We start from the raw sequence: 9,281 nt of genomic DNA, 5'->3' as shown, positions 1-9,281 counted from the left end.
TTGGTTGGTGTGGCTCTTTAGTTAGCCTTTGAGAGCACACTAACATAGGGTAGTGTCATAGCTCTTGTGTGAATCGACACTATCTAAACTAGAATTGTGGTAGGTGGCTTGCATTTTGAGTAGGCTAGCGCAATACTTGCTTCGCCTCATAATTGTCTAACTATTTTGTTAAGTGTTGTTGTAGAAATTTTTGTTAGGCTATTCACCCCCCCTCTAGCCATTAGGACCTTTTAGTGCCCCAGTGCAATCGGCTTATTTGAATGGGTTGTAATGACTTTTGGATTGAAGAATGCTGGTGCAACTTATCAGAGGGCGATGAATTATATTTTCCATAAGTTGATTAGCAAGATTGTTGAAATCTTTATTGATGATGTGGTGGTGAAATCCAAAGGGTACAAAGAACATCTGGCTGATCTGTGGGAGACTTTGGAGTGCACAAGAAAACATGGTTTAAAGATAAATCCTAATAAGTGTGCCTTTGGAGTGTCAGCTGAATAATTTTTAGGTTTTATGGTCCACGAGAGAGGAATTGAGATTGGTCAGAAAAGTATGAAAACAATTGATGAGGTAGTACCACCAACTAATAAAACAAAATTACAATCTCTGCTTGGTAAAATTAATTTCATCAAAAGATTTATTTCAAATCTGTCTGAAAGAATTCTACTGTTTTCTCCTTTGTTGAAGTTGAAAAATGATCAAGAGTTTAAATGGGGGTGACGTGCAACAAAAAGTGTTTGAAGAGATAAAAGAGTATATGAAGTCTCCACATGTGCTGGTTCCTCCTTAGCAAGGTAAGCCTTTTAAGTTGTACGTGTCGGCCGATAGCCAAACGATTGGATCGGCCTTGATACAAGAGTTTGAAGGAAAGGAACGGTTGTTTTCTATTTAAGTAGAAGACTTTTGTATCCAGAAACAAGATATTCCTTTATTGAAAAGTTATGCTTATGCTTGTATTTCTCCTGCACTAAATTATGACATTATTTATTATCGGCTGAGTGTACAGTTGTGTCTAAAGCTGATGTGATCAAACACATGTTGTCAATGTCGATATTAAATGGGAGAATAGGAAAGTGGATTCTTGTATCATCAGAATTTGATTTGAGGTATGAATCGGCTAAAGCAGTGAAAGGGCAAGTGATGGCCGATTTTATTACTCAACATCATAAACCAAGTATCGGCTATGTAGAACCTATGCCTTGGACATTATTCTTTGTTGGATCATCATGCAAGCAAGGGGTGGCATTGATATTGTTATTATTTCACCTCGGGGGGCAAGTTTTGAGTTTTCCTTTCAAACCAAACCAATGACCATCAATAATCAAGCAGAGTATGAAACTATTCTTAAGGGACTTCAACTTCTTCAGGAAGTAAAGGTTGAGTCAATTGAAATATTTGGAGATTCACAGCTAGTTATTAATCAGTTGATCGGCCTATATTAATGTAAAGATGATATTCTGAGGACTTACCATGATAAATGTCGAAAGTTACTTGAGGGGTTTCCTCTTACTTCCCTTTAGCATATTCCAAGAGCACAAAATCAGGAGTCCAATCGATTAGCCCAGAGTGCATCAAGCTATCGGATGTTCTAGAAGATTTTAAGCAGTGAAACTTTGGCTAATGATTGGAGAGTTGAGATAGCTAATTAACTCAAGAATCCATCACAGAAGGTTACCAGAAAATTGAGATATAAATCGACTAAGTATGTTTTGTTGGATGATTAGTTGTATTATAAAACAGTTGATGGAGTTTTGCTTAAATGTTTAAGTCAAGAAGAAGCAAGAGTATTGATGGGAGAAGTACATGAAGGAATATGTGGAGCTCATCAATCGGCTTATAAAATAAAATGGGTTATTCACAGGTCCTAATATTTCTAGCCAACAATATTAGAAGATTATTTTGAATATTATAAGAGGTATCAGGATTGTCAACGTTTTGGTAATGTTCAGAAATCTCCTACATCAGCTATGAACCCAATAATTAAGCCATGGCCATTTCGAGGCTAGGGAATTGATTTGATTGGCCAGATTTTTCTACCTTCAAGTAGAGGGCACAAGTTTGTATTGGTAGCAACAGATCATTTTACTAAGTGGGTTGAGGCGATTCCTTTAAAAATAGTAACTTCAAAGAATATGGTTGATTTTGTCAAGGAGCATATTTTTTATCATTTTGGGATTCCTCAAACCATTACTACTGATCAAGGAACAATGTTCACATCAGAGGAATTCAGAAATTTTGCTACCAGTATGGGATTTAAATTATTAAATTCTTCTCCTTATTATGCTCAAGCTAATGGCTAGGCAGAGGCATCCAATCAAATTTTGATTAAGTTGATTAAGAAGAAAATTGAAGAGCAACCAAGAAAGTGGTACCTCACACTTAATGAAGCATTGTGGGCATATAGGATGGCTTGCCATGGATCGATTAAATCATCACCTTATGAGTTAGTATATGGGCATAATGCAGTTCTTCCTTAGGAGATTTAGACTGGATCAAGATGTGTTACATTGCAAAATGATTTGATAGCTGAAGTCTATAAAAACCTTATGATGGATGATTTGGAGGACTTAAGTTGTCATCGGCTACACGCTCTTGAAAATATTGAGGCCAATAAATTAAGGGTTGTAAGGCATTATAATAAAAAGATCAAGAACAAACAGTTTTATGAAGGAGAGTTAGTTTGGAAAGTAAGATTGCCGATTGGGTCTAAAGATAGTAAGTTTAGCAAATGGTCACCTAATTGGGAAGGTCCTTATCGGATTAAATGGTGTACACCTAGCAATGCTTATATTTTGGAAACGCTAGAAGGGGAAGACGAGTTTGATAGAGTGTTTGGATTAATACTTGATAGCTGATTTGTTTGGTCATCGGCTCTAATAGCCGGTACTAGGAGGATATCGCCTTTAGTTCAAAAATTAGCCCTAGGGAGGAAAGCTGATACGATATGTATCGCCTATAGAGCAAAAACACACATAAAGACAATCAGATTTATATTTGAACAGATTCTAAAACACATTCATAAAGAGAAGCATAAATTTTATTCATTGATAGTTTGTTCCTAGTACAAACTAATAAAAACTTTATTGATTACATCCTAGGCGGATGTAATGTCCACGATGGCCGCAGCTGCATCGTCGAAGTCCTAGATCAAGTCTTTGTGCCTGTCAGGGTCGTTGGCCATCGGGAAGCCTGGCTCCATGGTGCGGAGCTCGTGCCCGATCTAGACCTGCGTCGTGGCCAGGGTTACTGCTGCTCCATGGCGAACACCATGGAGGGTGATCTCCTAGACGCATGCTGGGACGTCATACAGGCGGTTGTTGAGTAAAGGGCCACAGGCGTTGACGGCTATCGTTGTCGTGTTCGCCGCCAGTTGGAGGTTCTCTAACTACACCACCAGGGCTGGCAATCACAGAAACAAAGAAACTGTCCTGACAAAGATAGAGAAAATAAGAACAGAGGTTTTCTTGGAATCCATCTTACCCGCCACCATGGCGAGAAGGGCGGCTTAAGAGGCCTCGAGGCAGATCTCAAGCTGATTGTTCTCCTGAGTTGCCTCGGAGTAACGGTCCTTGGCCGCTGTAGGGTCTAGATGGTGGACTAGAGGAGGGTTGAATAGTCCTTTCTAAATTTAATTGCATCGGCTAACCGAAACAAATGCGGAATTAAAACAATCGGTCTAGCCAAGACTACACCCCTCTATCATAGTTCACAAGCACCTTATAAAGATTCTAATTAGCCAACAAAGGTGCCAAGCTAGCTAGAGCTCACCTATTCAATTCTAGGAGCAAGGTCACACAAACCTATGCCACTAGTACTTCAAGCAACGAGGGAGCTCCTACATATTCTAGTAAGTAAAAGCACAAAGCTCCTAAGCTCACTAGCAATGCTCAATAACAAGACAACCAGTGCCAAATTAGAGAGCATAAATACTTAGCTACACAAACTAAGCAATATGACTAACAAGGTTACACAAACCAAATTAGTCACGTAAGGGAGCTACTTCTATGCTATGCAAGCAAGAAGGTAACTAGTGAGCTACATAAGCTAACTAATCACAAAAGCAACTACACAAGCACAATACATATAAAAGTAATCACAAGCTTATGTAAGGGGATTGCAAACCAACGGGAAGAACAATGTTGACATGGGGATTTTCTCTTGAGGTTCATGTGCTTGCCAACACGCTATGTCCCTGTTGTGTCGACCGCTCACTTGGTGGTTCGGTGGCTAATTGGCATCATCCGCCAAGCCCGTACGTCGGGCACCACAAGAACCTACCCCAAAAGTAAGTGTAGCTCAATGATACGCTCAACTAGAGTTGCTCTTCGTGGCTCCCATGGGGCGAGCACAATACCTCTCACAAAGCTCTTCTTCGAAGCACCGCACAAGCTTCTTGCAGGCTTTGACGGAGACCACCACCAAGCCGTCTAGGAGATGGCAACCTCCATGAGTAACAAGCACCACCGGCTTGCAAAACGACCACCTAGTGCCACTCGATGTAACCTCATGATGCAATCGCACTAGAATCGCTCACTCACACAATCGGATGATCACTATCAAGCATATGTGAGATGGAGGGCTCCTAAGCACTCTCAAGCATGGACACAAAGTCCCCCAAGATGCTCAACACCAACCATGGCCAAGACCCCCTTCTATTTATAGCCCCACGAGCTAAACTAACCATTACCCCTTCACTGGGCAAAACTCGGGACGACCGGACACACCCTGCCAACATTCGGTCAACGGATGGCTACCGCATCATCCTTGGCTTTAAATACTGAGCGCCCGATCTCAATGGTTAAGTTGCGACCGGACACAGCATAGTGCCAAGACCGGACATAGGACCCCAGTGTCCGGCCACTTCCAGTAAGGTTCCAGTCACGGCCAGACGGGTCCGGTCATGCCTGACTGGACTCACCCCATGTCCGATCACTCTCCCTCTTCTCTGTGCGCCACGACATCTGCATGACTAGATGCTAAACAGTGTTCAACCAGAGTCTGATCGCCTACGTTTGGTCACAGGGTGAGAGTACCATCTTCTTTTGTAATTGACCGGACGCTGCTCCCTAGAGTCTAGTCCATGTGACCAGCCTCTAGTGCACTCTGTGAAACCCTATCTTTTCTGTACAGGGCATCGGTGGCACCGTCGGACTATTCGCACTCTATGGGCGGACACTCCGCTGGTGAAGTTTTGAACCCTTGCTCCCAAGTGCTAAACACAATGTATATCATCTTTATGCATGAGTGTTAGCATATTTTCACAAATATTTTCAAGGGTTAGCCACTCAACTTGCCACGCCACTCGATCCTAGCGACGATGCAAAGTTAGATCACTCGAGTGGCACTAGATGACCGATATACAAACAAGTTTGCCCCTCTTGATAGTACGACCATATATCCTAAACCCGGTCATCAACTTCTCTACACACATATGACCGGTGAAATAAAATACCTTAGGTTATACATTTTCCTTGCGCATTCTATTCCATCTCCTCCAATGTTGATGTAAAATATGCACCAACATGATCAACAATGATATGATCCACTTTGTATCATCACGTGATCATATGGGTTCATCGATCTTGACTTCACTTGCTTTTCACCGTTGCCTTTGTCCATCGGCGCCAAGTCTTGCTCAAGCTTCACCGCCATGCGGTCCATCGCTCCAAAGCCTCCAACTTGCCCTTCACTCTTGCAACCGGTCCATCAAGCCAAGTCTTGTCTTGATCTTCTACACCTTAGTCACATGACTCAATATCATGTCTCATATACAATGAGCTCCTTCATCATCACATGTGTGAGCTTTGCAACATCTCCGAGCCATTTCCACCTTCATGGCATATATTGCTCACACACATGTACCTATGGACTAATCACATGTGTATCTCACATAAACACAATTAGTCCACCTAAGTTGTCACTCAATTACCAAAACCACACAAGGACCTTTCAGCCGCCCTCCATTCTTGGAGGAAGCACTGGGCGTCATCGCCGATGTAGGAGTTAGAGGAGTCAGATGACGAATCTGGCGTCGGGGTGACAACAGACTCAGCATTGGAGGGCTCACCGACCCTGGGAGGAGGAGGAGGAGGAGGAAGCCTATTGTTCAAGACAAATCTGCAGACACATCCGAAGGTGATCTATTGATAGGAGCAGGAGTCGTTTGGTCCTACCTCATGCGGTGGAGTCACTGGCTCACCGGCATCTTCTCCTCTGAGAAATCTTCTATTGCACGCTTGTCGCGGTTATCTTTGTCGACCATGGGTGCTGGTTTAGATCTTGAGAGTAAAGTAAGAAACTGCTACAGGGACTGTGAAGATGGAAGGACGCAAGAGAATGGGGGCAGTTGCAAATATAGATGTGTTTGAGGCCAAAACCCTTGGCTGATATTTATAGCCATGAAGGCGAGACGGTAGATATCTTGGGACATGTGAAAGTAACCCCAACTAATGGAAGGGGAAGCGCCGCTTTGCTAATATCGAGGGGAATGTGGCATTGATGACAAAGAAGGAATTCGAAGGGTTTTATGATGAAAGCCGTTTTCAGATTCAGTTAAGTCAGAGTAAAGTCAGAAATCAAAAATCGGCTAATTCAAATTGGCTCTTCTAGCCGAACCAAAAATATAGCTATCATCAGGTTTATGTGCTACAGATACTGGAATGTAGAGTACAAGTTAAGAACATCATGGATTGCTCATAGTGCTTTCAGCCGAATAGCATCAACTTTTGCAATCTGTTGTTTATCTTCTTTGGTTGATCCGAGAATGCTTTCAAGACTACTGCGAATAGCTTTGCCTTCTTTGACCTTGGTCAGTATTTCTTGCTTCTTTTCTTTGATAACATTAGGGATCTGAGTCAAGTTGGACTCATGACGTTCGATGGTGGCCTTCACACTTTCCAGTTCTTTTTCAAGTTCAGCACGCCTAACTCTCAGCTAATTTAGTTCTGGTTCAATTTTAAAAGAAGAATTCTTCAGATTGTTGATCAGTTGTGTCAATTCTTTGGCTTCCTACTTGTTAGAGTTCTTCTTAGTCATTAAAGCTTCATAGTCCGTCAGGTTTCTTTGAGCCTTTTTTACCTTGGGAGCTTGATCTTCGATGTTGGACAAAGGTATCAAGGCTTCAGTAAGATTTGGGGCAGATCCTTCTTAATGGTTAAGAAGATTCTTCTCATTAGATCTACATCCTGGACCAAATCGGCTATGTTCCTCTCGAGCATTGGCAGCATGTCTTTTAGCCAATTTTTGGTCTCGTCTGATAAGATTTCTTGAGAAGAGATAGCTGATGAGCTAATCTCACTTTCATTTATGTATTCTTCAAAGTTGAAGGAGTAGCTTAGAGCTGGAGAATTAAGTGCCTACATGTGAACAAAAGAAGTTTTATTAGAAATGGTAGATGGGTTAACAATGAGATGAATGGTGAGGAAAACACAGTACCTTTTTTGAAAGAAACTCTGGCTGAGGAGAAGGAGTAGCTGATGATGTGCCAATATTTTTTTCAACATTTGGTTGAATCGGCTCTGGACTTTCGATGCTGGTGTCTATAGGCATCAAGAAGTTTTTTGGTTTATATTTGTTATAGAGGGACAAGAATGATCGTATGAATTTCTTACCATCGGTTGTTTGCTAAGTTGGAGAATCAATGGTGTGGGTATCAGCATCAATATGGTCATCTTCAACTGTTGGATTCTTAGACCTTTGCTCTTGTTTAGATGTTTTCTCAGGTGGTATCTGATAAAGGAGGCTAATCAGAGAAGAGTGAGGATTATATAGGATTAAAAGGCTTGAGGAGATACCTTGGTAGCATCAGGAGGTGAAGTAGAGAGGTTCTCATCTTCTGCTATTTTAGGTCTATCAAAAGCATCGATTATTTCAGTTGTAATTAGCTCCTTAGGAGGATTAGCCGATGGGAGGTTGGTAGGCGCCGATTCAAATGCCCGGGACAACAATTCGGCACCCAAGGCAGATTGAGATGCAATAGTCGATGACTGCAAGAAAGGAATTGAATTAGAAGTTGGATATCATCTTAAGAGGGAAGATAAGTTAAGTTACCTGAGCAATTGATGATTTTGTTCTGTGAAGTCTCTTCCCAGTGGTGGTTTTCTAAGTTACACATTGGGTTGTCTTGCTTTTTGAAGACTGATATGAGAGTATTATTGGGGCAGCTGGGGTTTTCATCAACTTTTTTAGAGTGGGTGCAGTTGATCCCATTCTTGAGACTGGACATGGTGGATAATATTCTATGGGATGCTCTTTCCTATCCACGCTTGGCGGATCAAATTTGGTATCCTACAAAAGAATTTGTTAGATGAATCAATAGGAGAATTTGTTGGATAATCCTTCTGAAAGGAAAAAGTAGTAAATTACCTCACTATCAGAAGCAAACTCTTCATCTAGGGCTAAATAGTTGGGATGAATTGGACTGCAGAAGAGGTAAGAGTGTCATTCTTGTCACCAGGAATCAAACAAATTTGATGAGAAGGTAGCTCTTGTCCATTCATGTAGGCGAAAAGAAGGAAGGTCTGATCCTAGTTAAAAAAACTCTAGAAGCTTCCATCATCTCACTTATACCTTCTCTTGGCGTTAGAGTGTTCCTAAAGAATAGCCGAGGAGGTAGTTGACCAAGGCCAAATTGATGAGCCACAAAAGAAGAATTATAGAATTCATAAGTTGGAAGGTTATCTGGGAGAAAAGAACCAGTAGCCATTTTGCCATGGCCATGACAAAATTCGGTTGGCAGTACACAGGGTTTGATAATACAACTAAAAATTGCAGCAGCTGTTTTATCTGAGCAACCTGATTCAAACCGAAATTTAACTGGCAGAACTAGTTTATTGTCTTCATCCTCATCATAAGGCAACCAAGTCAAGATGTTTGCATCAAACCCTTTGAAATTTTTCTTTAAAAGGTGTCCTACATCAACAGCAATTGTTATGGCTGAAGCAACTTCACCATAATTCATACACTATCGAGTTCTTTCTTATTTTCCTTTGTAATCTTCAGCAAAGTTGGAATAAGAGAAGTTTAGATTCCTAAGATCGGGTCTTACAATCTTATGCATGTACAAATTCAGCCATAATTGTATTAACCACCAAGGGCCACTGATGGTATGCACTGGTTCATCTTTCAATAATTGAATAGATACTTGGTGCATCAGGTGATAAGCAGACCCCAGCAGATATTTTCCGAGGGGGATTTCATTGCTGGCTGCTAGACGTTCTGCCATATATTTATGATTATAAGTTGGCCCGCAAGATGACCCACAGAAGATGAATTTTTCCAGCCAC

The sequence above is a fragment of the Miscanthus floridulus genome, chromosome 6 (assembly GCF_019320115.1).
Source record: "Miscanthus floridulus cultivar M001 chromosome 6, ASM1932011v1, whole genome shotgun sequence".
Classification (NCBI taxonomy): domain Eukaryota; kingdom Viridiplantae; phylum Streptophyta; class Magnoliopsida; order Poales; family Poaceae; genus Miscanthus; species Miscanthus floridulus.
This window is presented reverse-complemented; position numbering follows the sequence as displayed.